The sequence below is a fragment of the Larimichthys crocea genome, chromosome XX, assembly GCF_000972845.2.
Source record: "Larimichthys crocea isolate SSNF chromosome XX, L_crocea_2.0, whole genome shotgun sequence".
NCBI lineage: Eukaryota > Metazoa > Chordata > Actinopteri > Sciaenidae > Larimichthys > Larimichthys crocea.
In genome coordinates, this window is record NC_040030.1 from 1872632 (window position 1) to 1895754 (window position 23123).

Genomic DNA, 23123 nt, shown 5'->3' on the forward strand with positions numbered 1-23123 from the left:
TAGAAAACATAGACACACGACATGCACTGTAGATTTCTTGGGATTCTGACCTTCAAATAGATTAGTTAGAGGCCATTTATCTGATTATTATTCAGCTTTTTCTTGCCAAATCAAATGTTACCTTTGGACCCAGTAGGACGTGTTCTAAGGCCCCCGTATCGGTCCATGGCCCAGGGGTTTGAAAACCTCTGAGTTAGGAGTGAAAATCGCCATTAGCCAAAAGAAAAACCTATCCAGGAGTCGTTTCGCGAAAGCAATTTGTGTGAGCTGCTTACATACAGATTGTAAATGGTGGCGATTTCTGGTCGCTTCGCATCAAATTGCAGATAAATTTTGTGAGTCCAACTGTCAACTCTTGCATGTTAGTGCCTGGGTCCAAAATACGGTGTAATGTGTCAGTGAAAATGGGCAAAAAAACGTCAGAATGAGCAAGAGGAAATGATCTCATGTTGCAGATTTAGTGAAATGCATCCCAGATTAGTTGACACCATCTGGGTTTTTCAATTGACCATACAGCTCGAGCACAAGCCATTAAAAGAACCTCATCCGACAGCTCTACTGCAGTGGCTTCTATATTCGGTTATAAGAGTTTCTGCCTGGAGCTTTTGCCTCTTTCAACCCTTAGGTATCTGCCAAGGTTGTAAATGTGTGTGCTGTGTGCATTTTCCTACCTTCTGGTTATGGGTTTTCTGATGTCTTCAAATATTCCTGCCAGGGAAACAACAGCCTTAAAAATTGCCCTATTGCAGTTTTATGTGGTTATCTTACCAGAGAAGTCTGCTGTCGAAACGCAATTCCCTGCATCTTTGATTCGGTGACAAAACTGCAAAACAGCTGGGGAAAATTAGGTTAAACATCTGGAGCCTGTTTCATAAAAGCGATTTGCGAGCACTGCTTACAGGCAGATTGCAAATGGTGGCAACATCACCCAGTTTAGAGCGTGTGCGCTTTGATGATAATTGTGCTCGAGCCACACTTGAAGAGGAATACATTTTCAAAGCACTGACAGTATTACCAAATTCTTCCCAATCTAATGTGAGAATTTGAAAATCGCCAAGCTTGCACAGTGATAAATAGCTCCAGAGAATGACACCAGGCATCCATCTTCGAAAAGAAGGAGATGATTTCTTTTTCTCCGCTTTCTTGACACCGGTGTGGTTTTTGTTTGTGGCAGGTTCAGGGCAATGGCTCATGAAACTTAGATATGAGGTGCAGCTCGCTCCTCCGCGTTCACAGCTCGAAGAGCCGCATCCGTCATGCAAAGATCATCCCCACCCTGTCTCTTTTGAAGTAATGGCTTGGATCTGTTGAGGCAACATGTCTTCATCCACACAACGTCCTCCACGGAGAGACACACCGCTATGAAGGGGGTTCTGCTACCGTGGAGCCGCTTATTGAAAAATGCATCAAACTCCCCCTCTGCATGAGGGATGTGAAATGTTATGAGACCAGGTGTAACGTGGCCAAAGTCAATCAATTTCCAATTAAGCCATGCCTCCTCAGTCATCCATAATTCTTTTTAGCATGTAAGTGGCTTTTTAATCTTTTCACACAGGAGGTGTGCTTAACCTGTGCACCTTCTATGAAAAATGTCAACGAGTGCGAGAGGAATTAATTTAAAAAAAAAAGGAGGCAATGTGTCTGATGGATAATGCTGAAGTTTTCTCTGTGAAAAATATAGTTCATTCATTTTAATTTAATTAATGCGTTCAAATCAGGATGGTAGCTCCACTCATGCCCAACCCACTCATTTACAGTTGGAAAACTCCAGAGATTTATAGCGTCCTTTCACTTGGCCGTATGAATAATTTATTACTCAATCTCTCTAACAAAACTCAACTATTACTGGTAGAGCCTATTGTGTAGAGAGGAAAGGGATGTAAAATGGTGTTGACATATTTAACATCTGTGTCAGGTTTTTTCGAGACAATTTAGTTTCTTTGCTATTATTTGGACTGTTTTGTTGGATAGACAGGTAGACAGTGAAGCATTACTAAACTCTGGGGAGATAAGGAGGCCTGGTTTTCCGAGTAAAAACTGTCAGTTTTCTCAGTACAGAGAATGTGATTGAGCATGCGGCGGCTGCTTACACCACAGTCTTGCCATCTCACTCGATACAGCGATTGATTAAGCTGTCCTGGCTGGATTTTCACTGGCCAGGTGCCCATCCCGGGGCCAAAATACACCTGCCTGGCCTGTCAGCTACTAAAGTTATGACATCATGAGGCCCCTCATAAGGCACCTCCATTGTTTTGAAATGAAGGCACATCAATTTCATGGGCTCCACTGCCCAGCGGATGATTTGTGAGTGCTATTATCCCTTGAAAATCGCTCCGGAAAATGGCCGCAGTGTGAAGGCGGGAATTGGTATTGGCGTGGGGGTGGTGGTGGTGGAGGGGTTTGTTGGTTGCATGGAAATGGGTTGTTGGTTGTCTATGTAACCAGTCAGAGCAGGAGCAAGGTCAAAGCATGGAGAGAATAAAAACAATGTTCCCATAAAGAAAATGTGTGTTATTATTTTAATTGCACAGTTGCTTTCGGAAATACGACAACGCTCCATAAACACAACATCATCGAGCAAACACCAACAGACCAAGAGAAGAACAGGAGAAAATAGAAAGAGTGGGAACACGAGTGACCAGTAACCTAGTTCCAAAATCAGCATGCAAGCGTTTTTTCTCCTCGTAGCAGAAGAGAGAAAAACCTGCTGCCATCCAGCTGACAGAAGAATTTTTCATTTCCGAGCTTGACTAATTCATTATGAAGCCATTTGTTGTGCGCCTGAACTCTCCGTTTGTTACAACCTCAGTATGAGGAATATAAACTGCTGACTATTTGAAATAATAGTTTAAAACTTGACCACGGCGGCGGCCAATCTTGTTAGGAATTCACTTCACTCCGCGCTCAGAACGAGCGGTTCAATTTGTCTGAAGCTTCCACCAACTTACCAACGAAATAAGCAGATCGCTGATAAGAAATGCTCATTAATCTGCTCCGTGCAGGAAATGAACCCGCGCAACATCTATTTGCTTTTTCAAGAGTTCACTCTCCTTCCCAAAAACTCAAAAGCCTGTGCGAGAACAAAAAAAAGCGTGAATCTGTTTGGAGGAAAGCATTGGCTGCATGCTTTCATAAGACCGGCTGCCTGAACACAATGCATGGTCAGATGTTAAAGTTATCAGCGGAGTGCAGGAGTGAAGGAGCCTCTCTTCACCACGCCGCTTTCCACACCTGCACTGAAGAATTTCAATTCACCGGCAAAGCCCTCTATGACAGCGCGCAGCCATTCTGCTGGGCCGAGATAAAACACAACACTAAAAAAATAAATAAGTAAATAAATAAATCAATTCCAAAGAAATGCTCTGTTATTACTCTAGAGCGGACCACTGGATGTTACCTCCCAGAGATGGTTTGCAGAGGGATTTAGGAGAGGTTTCACACCCTGTGAAAAAATGTGATAGCAATATTTTCTAAAAACATTTTATCATGTTTTCTTTTTAAATTCAGTTTAATGTACAATAGATATGTTCAGCCTTGATGCTTACTCATAATTATCTTTTGTTTCAGACATTAAAATTAAAAATTAAAGACCGATCCAGAGTAATTCATATTTTTGTCCTCTGAGATCAGATTAGGCGATCATAGAGTTCATAAATTCTTCACAATTTGAGCAAAGGAGAGGCGAGGTGCAAGGTTGATATATGAAATCAGGGTTTCGTGAAAGAAAATAAACCTGGAAACATTCATTGCCCCTTTTGCGGGGAAGGTGAGCTCTGTCTTTTTCCCTTTACCAGGTAAATGGAGTGAGGGTGAGCCTGTGGATGCTCTGCACCCACAGGTTTCTTTTTTTAATAACACAACACGTGGGCTAAAAAAAAAGAGAAATTCTGCCTTGCAAAGCAAAAATGCTGAAAATACAGTCTGGCTTTTTGACCTCATAAAAAAGATTATGCCACAAAAGTTATGACAGCTGGCTAAAGCAGGAGAGATACGTCAAAGCTAGCTCTTTAGCTAAAGATTACTTATTGATTTTGTATTTTCCCCCCCTCGAGCTGTTATTTATAATTTCAGAAATATCCATTTAGATGAACTGACATGTTGGTAATTCAGTTTGCTTTTCCACATAACTAAATGAGGCTGTAGCTAAATCCAATCACGGTGGAGAAGAAGAAAAAAAAACAGCTTAATAATATTAGTAACTGAAGCTTGTGGAATTGATTTGATGTGGTTAAGCTACTGATGAAACTCATTTTAATGTATTGAATTCTAGATATTTTTAATATTGATTTCAATGTAAATATTAATAGGACACAGAGAGGACAAACAACAAGCAAGACAGACAAGTGTCTCATTGTGCATAGCTGGATGGATTACATGTTTTCAATCCTAATGCTGCACGTATGTGCTGAATCTGGCATTGCGTGGATCTTCCCTGATCCATGATTGTTCGACTGTAACTGTTGTAAACACCGTTCGAGTGTTTTACCCCATGGGAGGAAGCAGTAAATTGTAGACAAGAAGCTCGACAGCATGGGGACTGCGTTGGATCCATGTGCGTCACTTCATAATGAAGTAGTGTCAACATAATGGATGTTCTAAGTCATACCAGCCGATAGTGCATGCAAATCTTTTTGAAAAGAAAGGAAAAGTATGCGGAGTACGCAACATTAACATCAGATAAGGGATTTTATAGGATTTGAAAAGCTGCGGAAATCCTGTCAAGTCAAGTTCATACTCCTAATCCTCCAATAGGATTATGGTGATCAAGAGCAGGCCTAAATGTACCTTTCAAGCTGTCCGAAAACTCACGCAATGTCCTACAAAATGACTGCCAGTATGTGGAAGGAGGATGTCAAACTTTAACAAAAGAAATGACACCAACAGATCTTTGAGAGAGAGCAAACAACGTCCGCTTGACCTGCATTTACGTGACATTCTTTGCAGAGATATTCCCTGCTGTCGGACCTCTTGTAAGTCTCCCTTTCATTGTGAATTTAATTACAAACCCCTAGAAGAGATACTGTCCTACTTCACCTCTATCTTTTATATTACAGTGAAAAGAAGTCTAACAAAGCCGCCGTGGATTCTGTCAATTCCACCTCTTGACTGGGAGCTTTAAAATGCAGTCCCAGGCACGTATGATTAAAAACCCCAATGGCATGATATGAAAGGGTCCAGTCACTTGTCATCAAGATTATTGTTAAATCAAAGCGCGGTGGAATTTCATCTAATCTCCTTGTGAGGGATTCTCTGGAGGTTTTGATTGGCTGTAATGTGCAAAGCTAACCTTTATATCTCACGGAGTGTATGCTCGAATCTTATCCTCTCTCTGAAGCCTCTCCCTGAACTTTTAGTCAAGATCTTTTGTTCATCCTTTGTGTAAAGTTCTGAGCCCGGCTGAGAAAGTGATTTCCACTGAAAAGAACATTTCAAATGTGTGGATTTGAAAAGCTGATAAAATGAATTTCTGCAAATATGCAGGTGATGGATTTGCTTAAAGGGGCAAAAAGATTAAATTGGACTGCTGTTGTGGGGCAAAGCTCAAGAGTTCATCAAGTTGATGGTGCATCGGAGGAACGCACTTTACCCCCTGCGGCCAGAGCTGGTGTGATGATCCATGTTTGGTTAGATCCAACAAATAAACGTGTCTTTAACAGACATGCAAACACTTCTGATATGGCAAGTTTTTAGCTCAGGCTACAGATCGAAACAAAGTTTAATAGTTACAGAGTTCACCAAATTAAATTTTCCCAACAGAGGACATACACAAAACTTGGATCAAAAACTCACACTTGCCCAAAGGGGGAAAAAACAACAACAAATTAATTTGCTTTATTCGTTCTTTATTCAGCTTAACACAAAAACATACATTTTCACACAGCGGTTGGAAAAACCCATTGTAATGACGTTGGCGGCTACATCAAAGACTTTCCAGCTCGTTCTCGTTTGGATAAACATCTGTTGAAAAACAGCTCTGAGTGCAGCGAAGCCTCAAACTCATTAAAATATCATTACATTCGGATGGTATCTGGATACATATCATGTTGTGGCATTCGGAGGAATTAATAAACACGGCGATGATAAACAGTACAATCGCTCATGAGACTCAAGTCGCGAGAATGCTGCATTATGAAACGCGACGTCGGAAGATGTGTTTGCATCCTTTGCGAAAAGTAGCAATATGTTTATCCCTGCTGACTTTGAGCCACCGTGACAAGACTTGTGAGTGGTGATGGTACCAATATGTTGATATGTTGGCCTGGTAATAAATAAAAGTAGCATAAAATGGGGAAGAAAGAAGTTTAAATGCCTCAAAATTGTACTCACCTATAGTACTTGGGTCTACACATTAGAGATTTAACTGGATGATTGGCACAAATGACTTGTTATAGAATCAAGACAGACAGTGTAATTGCAAAATCCTTTGTGCACTCATTGCAAAATAATCCTTTGGTGGTTTCCCTAATTAGTGCCGTTAGCTCTGAGCGACGCTGTGTCGGGACGTGCTACAGACGGAGAGGACAGGAGGAAGGCAGACGCCAGTGCAAATAGCTAAGTAAACTCTCCGGTCTAATAACAGGATCCTTCTGGCCTGAGGTTGAACAGATCCACTAATCACTCTCTTTGTTTGGTTTTGGGTTTTGCATCCATCAAGGGCGACACCCACAGCGACGGGATGTCTGTGCATTTGCAGCTCGGCTGTTGACCGTGTCCCTCAAGCTTAAACGTTTTTGGCTAGATATGCAGGTGCTGAAACATCCACCCGCTGCAAATAAAGAGCGATGTCCACATTAGTCAACATACAAGGTTTAATAAACGCTGGCACTTGTCCATGCATGTTTAGTGACTTGTTATTTTGATTCCTTGATCGATCAGAGCAGGCGGTTAAACAGAAAACATTTACCAGCCATCGATGCATACAGATCCATCATGTGTTGTATATTGGTCCCACATATTCTAAAGAGATGCGAAGCCAGTGGAAGAGTGATGCATCGGCCTGTAAATAGGCTGACAGCCAACCTTTCAGACAGTTACATAATCAAGGCTTTTCATCCAGACACATGGCAACCCAGCTAGGATGCAGGTTGAGAGCAGATAATGAAGAGCCAGTGTAGATGTCCACCGAGATCTATGACCAGGTTCAGACATGGAGAAGCAGCCCCTCCCTTTCCTCCCCCATCATAATGCTGATGCTGCAATAAAAGCAGCAGCCCACACTTGAAGGAGGGCCCTGGCAGCTGCAGTCAGGGGACACCAAGTACTAGGAAACTGCATTACAGACGTTCCCCTTCAGAGTATTTAAAAATGGAAACACTGGAAGGCTTGTTTTATCGCCGATGCTTTTCGATGAGGTCTTCCGACGGTTCATGGCGGTGTGAACATGTTTTTGTAATAAGACAGTTGAAACTGCACTCTTAGGGGGATCTTGTGCAGATGCAGAAGTGGCCGGACATAAAAACAGCAATTTCACAGAGGGGTGTCCTGAGGTGAGGCTGTGATAACTGAAAATGTGATATGAATGGTTTCATCTCTGGATATCCAATCCAGCTTGGCGTGCACCTTTTCTCATTTTACATAACCCGCGTGCCACATCTGTCTTCTATGTACTGTCCTCTGCTTTATGGAATTTGATTAGATTGCTATGCAGAGGTTACCCACAGTGAACCACATTCATAATAAAAGCGAGACCATTTGCAGGGCCGCCACATGACTCAGGCTTCTCTCTGGAAGTCTGCCGTGACTACTGTTTGTCGTCTTCCGTGACATGGCGACTTTATTTACATCAGAGCTGCAAAGAAATGAGACGTTCATCACAAACTCAATAAAAGTGATGGCTTGTTTTTCCTGACTAACATCCCAAAACATCATGTAAGACCACAAAATCTCACTAATGAGGAGGTGGAAATGCATCAGTCTTTTGCATTTCTGCCTCCGAGACGACTAAGCTGATTACTGTCACAATCCATATGATATACAACTGATAAATTCATGGAATGACTTACTTTGAATCTGTATTACCATTTTGAAATGAATGAAATGCAATTACATGAAACAGGAAAGGAATCTTATCAAAGTAGGATAAAATAAAAATTGTAGCTGTGTGTATTTACAGTACCGTAATGAATCACGCAAACTTAGAAGCTCGAGAGTTTAACGAGGTAATATCTCCAATTGGCAACAGTTGTAAATGTTGACAAACTAAAATAAATTTCCTATGATTTTGAGATTTGTTCTATTATAAAGAATGCTTGAAGGAAAGTTCTGAGCACTAGTGGCATCATGGAGCTTCATATTGTTCCACTGATAAAGGAGCACAAACAAAAAAAAATGAAGAAAATATAGATGCAAATATAAAATATTAGAAAAAAAGGTTTTGCTAATGCCGGATGAGGAAGAAAACACACTGAGTATGTGTTCTGGTGAGTAACGCTGCATGTAAACATCACTTGAGATAGGCTGAAGAACCAAGTATGCTCAACAATGTTGCCAAAACTTGGATTCATCTGACAGAAGCAGCTTTAAAAAAAGAAAAGTTTGACAGATGCTACATCCAAATTATCATTATTACTCACTGATGCTAATGAACAATCAGTTTAAAGCCCTCTTACCCAATGTGTTTTTACAACCATCATCCAACACAGTGTGCCAGACTTCTGAATATGAAATGATATTGACTGTTCGAATTCAACAGAGACAAGCTGCTATCCAAAGAACATTTAGAAGCAACATTAAGATGAGACAGAGCTATGAGACAATGAGGGATGCAACGACGACAAACACCAGTTCGCTAATTCAGCTGCATAAATCTGGGAGATAAGGTTCACCATCAGGCAGCACTAAAAACATATCTACAAAATTTGTTTGCAGTGGCGTAATCGGATGTAAATGTGATTTCGTTGGCAGCCCAGCCAGCTCGAAGGCATCAGATTTAATATAAATCTTGAAGGGAACCGATTACGGGTGTGAAAGCAGAGGGATAAAGAACAGAAATGTGATTGTCCACGCAATAATGACGTTAGAATAGTTCAATTTGGAGATCCCAGCCACCAAAATGTAAACTCTTATATTTGTGTAGTTAGAAACAAAACAGAGAAACTGTAGTTAGCGCTCCTCGAGCTCAGGAGCCAGCACACTGACCGGCGAGTGACAAAGTTCACAAGGCTTAGACACATTTCAGGATTTTATGGTCCGAGCAGCTCAACAAGCATGTTCTCTCCAACGTTTACGGCTCCTCGGTGATGACAGTCTGCTGCGCAGGTCGGTCACTTTATTTAATAAAAGCCCCCCCATGCCTCCCCTGAGGCTGAGGTAATTCTTGGGAGATTAAGGTGATAGAGTGCGGATAAAAACAGCAGCCCGGGTCAGGCTGCGCCTTGGGAGAACATACACTGTTCTTTATAACCTTGATGGACGTTTTTACTGTCACACACACACACCTACAGTAAAGTACGCCGCTTAGAGCAGCAAAGAAACTCAATCTTATGTGACGCCGCCCTATAGCCAATCAGTATGCGGTATATCTCACACCTTTCGGCACATTATCAGAATTCTCAGAAATTGACTGCCCATCAGCGAGGGAGATTGCCATCCGCGTCCGAGACTAGATATTTTAAACCCTTATCACCATCTGACAATTTTATGAATAATTCTCGTCATCTTATAACGTGGCAGAATTGCTAATCCTCTTCCAACATGATTAGGGAACATTGAAGTACACTTGTGTTTATGCAGCGTCTGATCAGACTAACGGCTTTTCCTATTAGCATAATAAATGAATTATAGCACCAGAGACAAAGATCATTAGGCAGATTCGCCACCATGGGGAAATCATTTGGACAATGTATTGTCAGACAACAGCGATGCGTCACACCAGTCTCAACATGTTTCACCCTCCAGCTTTCCCCCAAATCCTTCACTCACTAAAGCCCTGCTGGTGTTTGCATTCTGCCCAAACATCCTTCATTTTCTTCCAGGCAGCTGTTACGTGTCAAAAAGGCGCGAGCTCTGTGATTAGTCATAACAGTGAATGGCGTCCTGCAGACAGTAATGTGTCCACGCCGTGACATGCCGTAAACACAAGTTGTTATCATGACGCTGCATCTCTTTACCCGCACACGCTTTGTGTACTAAACACTGCAGCCTCGGGATTTATCCCTTTATCAGCTGCTCTCGTCTTTCCCCCCCAAAAAACTTCTGCAGTCATTCCTCCGCCTGCAGTTCAAAAGCAGGTGTGACATTGTTCCGTCCGCGCTCTTCGTATGCCGAAGACATAAACAGCGGCTTGTTAAGAGTTGTTTTTAATAAGCGTGCGAGGCTTAGGTAAAGAGATTTCTAAACTGCTGTGGCTTCCTGCAAGGTGCTCCGGCTGAAATTTGCATTTAAACATGAGGCGTTTCGGTTCGTGGAAATATGACTGAGCGCGCTGCAGCACTCTGGGATAATGGTCTCAAGGGCCCGTGGCTTCCATACAGGGTGTGCACGTATAGTGACAGGCAGTCTGAGCCACCATTATTTTCTTTGATTGTCATGCAGGATGTGTACGGTATGTATATTGGGCGTTACAGGTCTGCAGGGACTGATGACTGTATCATTTACCCAGTGAGAACTGAAACCCCCAGGTCAACTCCATGTAGCTGTTCTACCCTTTAAACAGCATCACTGAATTCAGATCGTGGATGACCAGTGGAGAATCCCTAAGGAAGCTACCTCCAATGTCATTATTCAGTAACAATGCAGGGGATTATACACACTATATAAATGAAAAATTCATGAATTTGTCTTGTTAGATGTTTTTAAATTCTAAATTTCTCTTCTTGTCAATCATAACTTGTTTACATTTGAAGTTAGCTACTGGATTCTGGGTGCCTAACAACACTATTTTCTGTTTCACTGTGACTAGTATGAAGGTGCAAGACACACAGGACTTGCACTTGCATGAGAAATCTGCATTTGTGCCACATTTCTGCAAGAATTCTTATGTTTTAATCCAACAACAACAACAACAACAACAACATTTCCTTACTTTGTTTTGTTTGCCAACTTTGACTACAATCATTCCCAACCCTGGAAGTAAGAGTCACATTTTGGGAAATATGCTTAAATCAGAGTCCTAGAGAATCAACACTACTCTCATATTAAGCTACAACCAGGAGCATACTGTAAAGACCAAGAAAGTCATTGTAAAACCAAAACTTCATTGGTTTTTATATGGCTAATGGCTGAGATATAACTAATTAATGGACTTTAAAGAGGCATGGCAGTCAGATTTTTTGGATAGCTCCGAGCTTGCCAAGTTTCCAGTCTTTGAACTCCTGGATGTAGCTTCATATTTTATGAACTGACAGACATGAGGGTTGTATTAATCATCCAATTCCCTGCACGAAAACCTCTACTTTATATTATTTGGCATCGCTATGAACATTAACTGACCTTAACCACACAGATATTTCAGAAATCATTTTAAAACAGATGGCACTGAACATGGGCGTGTTAATGTCCTGTTGGAAAAAAGGTCTTTGGGATGACTTGAAGGCAGCGCTGACATTTCTTAGCCTCATCTCTTCTTTTTTCTTTTTTCTCCCCTAACAGCGGCCATGGCTACTAACCATGAAGCTGGAACCAGAAACATCGAACGCTTCCTTCTGTCTAAACAAGCCTCTCTGGTGCTACATTGAACACAAACACTCCGAATATGCCATCCAAGTGCGAGAAAGCCCAACGGACTGTTTAACGCCCGCTGTAAGTATTAACACACTCTGACTCAGGAGTGAGTGTTTACTCACACCAAGTCAAACCCCAAAAGAGATAAGCTCCTCCTGCAGCTCTGATTTCTGACTCATTTTTCCCTCTTTTGTTCAAATATTGTATCGAGGTATCGCACCCACTGTCTGTATCATTCTTTCAGAGTTATGATATGTCTGACCGTGCTGTAGGTCAGTGCCTGCAATGAATTTTAATTTACCTATGAAATCATGGCTGACTGAAATTTATGCACACATAAATTGCCTCTTTACATATTATATACACCTCACCTAAAGCCAAATCACTTCACTGAAACTGACAGGTTGCATTAATGTACCTCAATTTATTCATCATACATATGAAATAATGTGCTCATTATCCTTACGGGTAATGAGATACCTACAAATGTGCACTGAAGACCTGAAGATGGCTTTATAATAACAGTGTATCACTGAACCATAATTACGCCATGTGTCTGTGACATTTTCAAACTTGAAATGCGTTTCAAGAGCTTGTCTTACGTCAACAGACAATAGAAAAGAGCTTTTGACCGTGAAGTAAAGGGTCGTGATTGGTGAGTGTGGAATCGTCTTGTACTGTATGTACTGTGCTACGGACCTTGAAGGAAGAAACCGTGCATGTAGCGGGTGGTTGGGGTTAATTGCATATGGAATAGTCAGATCTCTCTCAGGTAAGTAGACATTATATATCAGCAAGCTGCATAGCTCCGAGGATGATAGTGTAGGTCAGGCAGTTGGTCGGCTGGTCCACCACTGTGGTCCAGACTGCTGAATCGATTTCCATAAAATGTTAGTACAGATAAGCACCATGGTGCTCAGAGGATGAATTTTAATGACGGGTGTCCATCCCCTTTCTTCTTGTCACGTCTCGTCATGTTCTCCCCCCCAAAACATTGATCCTGTTATCTTTAACAGCGCCACCATCAGGTCAAAATTTCACTTTGTCCAATACTTGTTTCTGAACAAATACCTGCCCATTAGTCCCAGTTGGACTTTGGTTCACTTGGTTCATGTTATTACCTGCTAAATATCATGTTTGCATTGTCATTGTGAGCACATTAGTATCAAAAGAAATTCAACTATGAATCTTCAAAATTTGAAAACCAGGTGATCAGGCCTGGCCAGAAGAATTAAATCGAAAGCTACAGTTTCAAACTGAACGGGATACATTTATTAATCCAGAGCGCTCACATAAGAACGTAGCATAGCAGAGCGCTAAATATTTTCAGAACAATTCTGTCGAAATCAGGTGCAGGCGCAAAGAAAGACGTTTCTCATTGCCCTGTTGCCTACTCACAACAAATAGCGCTCTCCGTGGTTCTGAAACAGCAACACCATCTATCATTTTGACCAGCAGCATAGTGAGGCATAGTTAAATATGTATTCTGGCTAAGCTTTACATAACTATAGAAAAGTAGCAAAAACACCACTTTTATTAAATAGACGGGACAAAAAAAATTACAACTGAGACTAAGCCCACTTAAGCCCTGTTAAGACCCCTCGTGGCACCGGACCCTCCAGTCATTGCATCAGCATTAACACATCAGTATGCACATAAGTAAGCCATTGTATGTCTTGTTTTGTCACTGTTCAGGTTTAATAGGGAATGAAAGACCCATTTTAACTTTCTTTGGATTGTGTGAAATGCATCACAGCTGAGCTGACAATGACGCTTTCAGACAGTTACCAGAGATTAAGAATCAAGTGCAAACAGCTACACTGTTAGTGAGACTGTTGATTCAGGCCTTGAAGATCGACCGGTGGCAAAAACTCTCCTCCATCCGCCTCCGAGTTAAAACATTCCGTACAAATCTCTGGTTCAGAAGTTACAAAAGCCATCGAGATTAGGTGTCTCTCTCTGTGACATGCCAGACAATCTCCGCACTCAAAAAGGACGTCATGTATAGCAATGTGCGAGCACTTGATATCAACAGCCTCACTTCTCTCCGCATGAGTGTTCGTGGACATTATCAGCAGACATGGCATGCGCACACATACTCACACATCTGTTTGATGCCGTTCCACCAACAACACTGTCAAGAGCTGTCCCTCTTCATCACAGCGATGCTGTCCAGAACCGTATCTGAAATGGAGTTTCGGCTCTTGCATTTCACTGAGATTGAGGTTGTGTGTGTGTATATCTGGGTCTCTCATTTGAATCAGAGTTTATATCTCTTTGTGTGTGTGTGCCTATCTTTAAGTGACTGATTTCTTTCCCCCCCGTGTGTATTTGTGCACACAACACCCCCCCCAAAGGACCGCCAGGTCAGTCCTGTGTCAAGCCGGCCAAATTCCTGGCACAGATTAACAGGAGAGGGCAGCGCCAGCCTTTGAGGGCAAGAGTAGCGGGAGCAGTTGCACCAATTAGGAACAGGCCACCCGACCACCCAGCCCTACACTCGCCCTGGCTGGCTGGAGATAACGGAGTCGACACACATGCTCAGACAGATATGAACACACGAGGATGTGCCCGCTGCATACCCACTCATAACTTGGTAGCTAATACATATGCAACAAACATCATCCATTAGCTGCAACAGGGGGCCCGAGCACGCTGCAAGAAGTGTCAAATATGCATGAGAGAGTGGAGGTCTGTGTCCCATAATCCTCTAGGCAATTAAAACAATCGTTTCCAGGGCCAAGCACCTAGATGCACACATCAAACCTCTCTCTCTCTTTGTGTTGGTGAATTCTTTAGGCAGACTAATTTACAGGTACGTTGGCCAGAGGCTTGCTTTTATGGATTGGAGTCGTCTGGAAGCCGACTGCAGGCCATACATAGAGAATTGTCTGTAATGATATATGAGGCTGTGAGGACAACACTGCTGCTGCAAAGAAAAAAGAAAAACAGTCTGTTCTGCTAATTGTATTGTAACTGTAATAGAGCCGTGATGTGGCGTTTGATTTGCCAACACGCGCTCGGTCCTGCAAGTGAGTTGTCGTTCTCGCAGAAATGACTTTGTGTTTGAGACTTGAACATTCACACCACACAGACATGCCATTTGTAGACTCGACTGTTATACAGAATCGCGTTTCTCCCTTTACTCCTTCATTGCATTACTGTTCCCGCCGAGTGCGTTGCCGTCTTCAGTATATTGTAAAGCATTTAATCCAGCCTCGCTTTTTTTTTTGTTGTTGCTTCTGCAGATGTTTTTAGCCTCCAGTCAGATATTGATTGAAATGTTCAGCCTAGTGTGAGGAGAGGGGGGCGGGGGTGAGGTGAGCTGGTATTCAGAGGGATTCGGGTTGGTGGGGTAGCAGTATTGATTGCACTTAAAGTGACAAGATTGAGGAGGCCCACTTTGACACGTTATCCCTATTGCCGCCAACAGACAAAGTGCACGGGCCAGAGGAGCGGCACGGATTGATTTCTGTGATCATGAATGGCCTGAGACCTATGAATCAATCGTCCGAGATATGCCGCTTGAAAATAAGTCAAAAGTTTGTCGTAGCGCTGCCGTAATGTAAGGACTGGTTTGATTTAAGACGGCGAGCAAATACTGTGATAATGAATAGACCTCATGCACAGTCTGACAAGCTGAAAAGTCCTGTGTGTGTCAACCTCGTAGACTGGTAGTATATTTGAGAAGGCGGCCGGTTCGGGCATCTATGGGATTTTGTTGTGCATAATTCACTGGTGAGGCATGAAGCTGATATAGCCTCTACCCCTCTTATGAGCATCCATCAGGTAAAATTGCTTTCTTCTAACATTAGGCTGTCAATGATAAATAACAAATGTAGCCATGCAGAGCAACACATGATTACAGGGTAATAATGCCCCGAGGTCAGAGGAATGTGACCTCATTCAGAGCGGCTTGTTGAAGGGAGTAAGTGAAGTACTGGCAGTGTTAGATGACGAGTCACCGGGGGAGCAGCTCATCTTCATCCTGAGGTGGCTGCTGTCAGGTACACCGTCTTCCTGTGACGTCTGTTTTATTTTTTTTAATCATTGCACTGCATGTTTCATATAATTGAAAAAAAACATTTTGAGGATGTTCTTTAAGAAAAACAATCTGAACAATCTCAGGGAAGAATTCACAATCACGCAGGGAGCGTGACTGGAAATGTCTACAGCGCCCTTGTTTCTGATTCGATCTTTGACCACTGCTTAAAAATAATAAATAAAAACACATCTTCAGTCCATGGTGGAGGACTATTTTCGATCCCCACATTTGCTGTGATTGATATTGTGTAAATCCATCACCGTAATCTCCCAGGAAATGGCACAGGCGTTTCCAGAGGTCCAATCGAGATATGGGCGCACTCACGGACTTGAGTAGGAGTTAGAATGGGGAGGAAAATTAAGGAGAGACAAGACAGATGGAGAAAAGACTCAATGGATATTTTTTTTAAAATCAGAGAAATGTAAGAAAAAAAATATATGTAGAAACGCTTGGCTAGAGCATGGTGTGTTTGAGGGAAGAAATTAATAAGTGAACAACAAGATAGAGTGGCTGAATCGGGGAGGGTGGGATGTTTGACACGCTTCAGTGATCTCAGTTTCTTCCATCCCAGTGTTCCCCCTTCCTCCGTGTCGCCTGCAGGTCTCTGGTTCCATGTGCTGCATAGTCAATTACCCATGAAAATGAGAGAGAGGAAGCCGGTTGTGAGTGATTAACATACACTAAACAACACCTACTGGATTCAGAAGCAGAAGCGTGGACGCACACGGAAAGACAATGTTCAATGTATAATAGTGCTGAAGCATTGAAGTAGTGAAACAATGAACTTTAGAACTGTCCCCCCCCACCACCCTTTTCCTCAACATACAACAGGAGGTTCTGCACAAACAAACACAGCATGGCATATCACCACAGCAAGTGTTTGCGCATGTGGTTGGGGGAGGCGGATGGCGGCGGTGTAACTGGATCGCGAGGTGTAGATGGCATTGTTCTTCGCAGGGGAAGGAGGTTTTAATGAATGGAGCTTGGGGAATGCAGTTGGATTGGCTGCGGTGGCAGAAGGAAAGATTATGCTGCATCTCTGATGTACAACGCTGAATTATTGAAAAGGAGATCTGTGCACTGATTATATGGCTAACACCATTTCAGTGTGGTTACTTATAGTTTCAAACCTAATGCATTTTTATTTTTTTTACCATTTTCCAGTCACTTGAGAAAAAAAAAAAAAGCTTTGTATGCATTAAAGAGCCCTCCACCCTGCAGACCAGAACTCATCGTATGTCCACTGTTCCTACGAGAGTGGAAAAAGTAGCCGAGAGGCATGTTCCTGCTTGATGAGTTAAGACGTGACGGCAGACTCTGCTCATCATGCATGTGTAGCGTGAACAAATAATGCAAACATGTGCAAATATATATTCTAATAACAACTTTGTCTCATTTAAAATTCCATCTTTGATACATTGTTTGCGACATTTTCTCCTCTCTCAACTTGTAATCAAAACGCAGGAGGCAACGGGGAAATTTATATGCATACATGCATCTTTAATATCACCAGTATGAATTTCTCTGACATGGTAATATATTTTAATCATCTAAGGATTTCAGCGATTCGAATGAGCAGGTTTGCCAGGCGGGTGGGGATTAGCAACGCTCAGCCAAATGTGTGTCGAGTAGCTAAACTGTGTGTGGGATCGTGTCGCCCGCTCATGCAAACGCTTGTATACTTGTGTACATAGATGTTGTGTGTAACCACCTGCGTGTAATGAGCATCTGACCCTGCGTGAATCATTTCCCGTTCTTGGTTTTAATTAGGTTGTAAATGTCAACGTATGAACCATTCTCTTCCGCCGCGCAAAGCATGTGTGCGCTGTTTGCTTTTTCCGGGCGAAGGAGCGTTGTTCGTCTTTTGTCACATGTTTGACTTGTCAGACAATTAGAGAATGAGCAAGGGCAACGGCCAACAATAGCTGCCTGAGGCATCTCTCACTTCCTGACCTCCATTCTTTCCAATATGCATCACAACAGAAGCGGGAGATGCGTGTCCTGGCAACCACCAATTAAGGCTACATATCCTTCACATGAGGGCTATTGCTTAATCAAAGCTTTGAGAATAACGAGCTAAGTAAACAGTAATTACTAGGACCAGGTCATTGATTACAGTTCTGTCTCTGACTGGCCCCTATGGGATTTCAAAGCAAGGAAACATTACCAAACATCTGCTTGGTAACAGCATGCGACCCTGTGGCTAACAATAAAATCCATTATTGTTCTAAATTGGCGTCAAGTATTATTCATACGCACACATATCTGTATTCAGACTTTGAGATTGATGACACCTCTCTCACTAAACATATAGTCACACTTGACCATTATTTATGTGTGATGATAAATCTATTCATTGTGTCCGTACGGGCAGCGTGAATTATGCATGTCATATAGATTTTTCCCTCTGTATGGATAAGTGGGGAAAGACATGACTGTGCAAGCTGCCATCACATTACAGAGAGATCAGCAGGGATTTCAGAATAGCTGACTGGTGGAAGCTATTCCAATCTGGGACACAATTTAACCATAGTCCAAGAGGTCAACAATATGGTTAACAACTTGGGTCAACAGCATAGACAGATATTCTGTTCTTCTGGATGTTCTTGGGTTGTGAAAGACTCCTCAATAGAAAACTGGAAGCATTTTATTAGTTTTTCTTCCTTCCCTCAATGGCACCTCCTGAGTTATGTAAAGCCAATTTTTAGACTGTACACACGTATCTTTAACTAGTTAGAAATATATACACAAGTCAGTTTCTCACCAGGAAATGTAGTTCATGCAGTAATTTTCCTTCAGACCCCTCTCCTTTCTTATCTGTGTACATGAAGTTGAGTCTTAAAGTCCAAGCCACCAGACCAGAACCTAGACAGTGGATTATTCCTGTGAAAATCCACTAGGCACGACTCTGTGAGGTCTTCGACGCAACACAGTTTTGGTCCATGCTGCTTTATATCCCACTAGGAGTGTTTCAGAAGGAGCTTTTTGCCCGCCAGACTTTGTAACTTGCTCAGATTTGGGTATGCGCTTCTACCCTGAGTAAGTAGGCTATCTAGTTAAATTGTTTCCCTTTTGTCCATTTTTATGAGCAAAAGATTTAGCAGTTTTGAAAACTGACTGGGTTCTCTCGATTTTGGTGTCTGACTTCCCACCAGCTTGATCTGCTCTGCGTATTCTCAGCAGAGCAGAGAGAGTCTTCTGGGATGCTTCTGAGAAGGGTTGCAGCGCTTGTGGTGAAATCAAAAAACATTGTGTAGAATGGCCGCCATCGGCTCAGGCGACCACGTCGAAGCTGTGCCCCGATGGAATTTAGGTGTTAGCAACACCTTGGATTACATTCAGTTACAAGATTTTTTATAAGCCCGATGGCAATAGGTTAGGAACCTAAGATTCCATAAACATTTCCCTCAAACTTCCGTTTCTTTTTCCTTAATCTACTTCATGTCTTTTCATTAACTCTATGTGTAATACCTTTTAAAATCACTGTGATTAGTCTGAACACACTTTGATGAAGAGGGTCGAGGCGGATAACCAATCGTACAAGGCATGTGTCTTCAAAGACAAAGACCACGGCTCACGTCCTATCTTCTACCAACAGTCCATGTTGGAAATTTTGCATGGCTACGTGTAACCATCCCTTAACCATGGCTGTGCTATGCGCTGGTTCCTTGTATCCATTCCCCCATGGAGTCTTAACAGCTAAAGCACACCTGAGACACATTTAGAGAAAGGGACTTTAACATAGCCTCGCCTCAGAGCTGCTAATTTAACTGCTCAAAGGATACTCTGCAGTCCAAGTCTCTTCGTTGTCTTGGGGGGAGTAGGGTGATGTTAAAGCAACCAGAAAGGACATTAGCAGTATGTCAATCTAAACAACACTCTTGTCGTACTGTAACGACACAAAGGTATTGAATTATCTGTGTACACAGTTTTCCTGCAGGGGGTTGAGGGGCATTGTAAAGGGTGGCTGGTCGTCTGAGCATTAGCAGTGGGAACATAATAAGGCTCCTTGTTCAGATCATTACCATTCATCATGGCTATTATCATTAAAATAGATACTCTCATAAAAGCTGCACATTACCTTTCAGTGCACACACATTATATACTGCGCATAATCTTCCATTACAAGCCATATTGCATTCCCACCAAGTCGGTGAAGAAAAGCTTCTCAGGCGCCAGAATTTGCATACATGTTACAGTCAAGTCAGTGCGTGTGTGGGTAACATGAAAAATGCAATTTTCTGCGTGACTTCTCTCTTCAAAATGGCAACTGTGTGAAAGAGACAGTGCATGCCACCTGTAATTGCACTGCTGCTGACATTTTCTTATGATTTTGACTGTAGGTGCCAAAGGTTTAAAGTTTGTTATTGAAAAGGGGGTTGCACTTTGCCACAAAGTTTCAGTATCAGTCATCCCTCATAGCCTGAAGTGCCAGAGAATAAAGTGTTCACATTAATCGTAAAAGAAGAGAAAAGAAAAATGTGGCCTCCAAAAGCGGCAGCTTTGGGGGAAAATGAAGATAACTAGAGATCTTTTTTTCAGCATAACAACATCAACATGTTCATAAAAAACGACATAATCTTGGTCCTTTGCCAGAGTTATTGGCTGCTCCTGCAGTGAGACAGTCAAGTAGAAGCCCACAGCCTCCTTATGAACCATAACTACTATCTTTTACCAACTAACTTCTACCACATCCTTTACCTTAACCATATACATTTAGAAACATTGGCTATGGACCCATAAATGCTGTCATTAAGTGTAATCGAGGGTGTTGCAGAATTGTCCAATCAACGTTCTTGTCCAGTGATTGGCTTGACTGACATGATAGCCTTTGGCAAATTAAACAATTTTGAGTAAGTGTGGTAAGTGTTTGGGACATAAACACAAGAGGATATTTGGATTTGTTCTTACAGTAGGACTTTTATTAGCTGTCACTCTCCTTCACAGTAAATCAAAGAGTGCAAACATGACAACTGTTAGACAAGGTGAAATAGAAGTTGCTTGGATGGAACTACAATTCTATAAGTACATGGCCACTGATGTCCTACAATGGCAAAAGAGTGGAATGGAAGAATGTACATAGACTTACTGTGGGGAACATAATTAAAGTACCAAAAAGGTCTGATCATGTACAATACATTTGTGGTCGGAGGCGGCTGTGGCTCAGAGGCAGAGCGGGGTCGTCCACCAATCAGAAGATTGGTGCATGTCGAAATGTCCTTGGGCAAGATACTGAACCCCAAATTGCTCTCGAAGGCTGTGCCATCGGTGTATGAATGCTTAGCTCCTAAAACTGATGAGCAGTTGCCACCTTGCATGGTAGCCAATGCCATCAGTGTATGAATGTGTGTTAATGGGATATGTCCTGTAAAGCGCTTTGAGTGGCTGGAAGACTAGAAAGGCGCTATATAAGTACAGTCCATTTACCATTTGTCTAGTGTTGTGTTGGTGCCACCAACGCTTGAAATCCAAATGCAACCAAGAATATTTGAATCACTGAAGATCTGATATAATAAAAAAGGGAAGAATCTGGTTCAGCCGATAGTCTATGCATCAGAGAAAAACATCCCTTTTCTCTAAAGGAGAGCAGTTGAAGGGACGTGTTCCAGGGTCACATCTGGCTGCCTGCGATTTTGCATCCAGATATTCATCCATCTGAAAAATTCAAGTCCTCCAATGGGTTTCATGATCAACCACAAGAGTTAAAAGTACTCTAAGACTGCATCAAACACTTCAGTGGCAGTCCTTTCCTCATTTTTTTGCTCATTACGTGGACAAACCTTTGACTTTCCACGTTAGATTAATGTTTTGACATGAATATAGCCCTGTGGAGTGTATGAGCCAGCCACACTGTGTCCAACATGTTCGATTTATGACAAACCTTGCTCCTCCGAGGGAGTTTCGATTCAGCACATCAATAGCACTCAGTAATTTCTAAACAGAATGAATGAGTGGTCAGTGGGGAGTCTAGAAGAAGAGACAACTAACTCGGCCACAAGAAGCTCTTTCTCCTTGTCCTGATGCATTTACACTGACATGATTATTCCCAGCACGGTGACGCACAGTAAATGTAACAGCCTCATCATCTTTGCTCTCTGCGAGGGGGCAGCCTCTAAGAGCACTTCTGAAACACATTCAGGAGAATAAAACTGTAATGAAGTGGCTGAGGTACAAGAGTGTTAACATGGTGCTTTTTTTTGATTTTCAGTGTATGGTCTCTGCACTTTCCACATGTTGTTCTTTCAACATGGCTCCGGTACAATCCTCCAGCTGTCTTACGTTGGCACCCAAAAGGCTTTAAATCTGCAGCCAGAGAGCCACAGCAGGACAATGAACTGATTTGGGCCGGGAGAAAAGGGTACATGTCTCAGTACTGAATGTGAGGTGTCAGCATTTGATTAATGCCTGACATCATTGTGCGTTTCGACTTGGGCAGGCTGATAAACTGGGAGAAATTGCTGATGGATGGTCACCTTCCTCCAAGATAAGGCTCATTTCTCTCCTTGGGAACATAGGCAATACAAAAAACTGGAGATTTCTATTTTGACATTATTAAGACCTTGTGTGTATATCACATTGGGGGATCTTATTATTTGTTGGTCCACTGCAACAAGATGGACTTGACTTTGTGGACACTGGTTGGGGGATAGACACGTGTAACATTCAAGGCACAGATTGGATTTCTTTTGCAAGTGAGCCAAATGATAGGATGCCAGATACTCAAAACATGTGATAGCTCGTCTAAGTGGCGGCACCCTAGTGTGCTGTAAGACCTCAAAAGGTGGCAGATGGACACATTATCATTATTTGGTTTAAAAATAAGCAGGAGACACGGATAAAAGCATGAAATTTCATATAGATGGAATATATAACACTGGTTTTCAGAACAGAAACTCACTAAAAGCACGTCAAAGTTTCTAAATGAAAACATATTTACCCCGAAGAACTACTTCATCAAGAGTGTCACTTTAGGGATACATGTCACCTAAATCACAGCTGTCGATTGTATCGTATTCATATAGCCTAATCAATACTTTAGATGGATGATGATTAGGACAGCCTAAGCAAGTGGACTGGTGATCAATTTTACGTGCAACGGGTTCAAACAGATAAAGTGTGAAGAAACCACGTTTCCTAAAATTACTTTTCTTTGCAATCACTCAGACATTTTCATGTTTTATTTTGTAGAAGTATCTATTTCCTGCCGTCGGAATAAACATCTTATTTCATGCGACTACATATTTACCTCACAAGGATGTAACATTTACTTTCATTTACTCTAAGGGCATGCCTGGTAGGAAGATTTACCACATCTTCCAGGTGCCTGCAATTGATCTGAAGGGAATCCCAGTGGAGTCGAGTAAATGAAATGTCAACACGTATGTGACACGTGATGAAAATTAATGGTGTCCCACAT

The 23123-nt window shown here is 42.2% G+C and overlaps 1 protein-coding gene across 1 annotated transcript in view; it reads left to right on the top strand.

Moving 5' to 3' along the window:
* Positions 1–23123, top strand: part of chrm2a (cholinergic receptor, muscarinic 2a) — a 72330-nt gene that overhangs the window by 16338 nt on the left and 32869 nt on the right. Inside the window, exon 3 of the mRNA XM_010751726.3 lies at positions 11590–11739. The gene's annotated coding sequence lies outside the window, so the exon portion shown is untranslated. The remainder of the gene's footprint in view (positions 1–11589; positions 11740–23123) is intronic.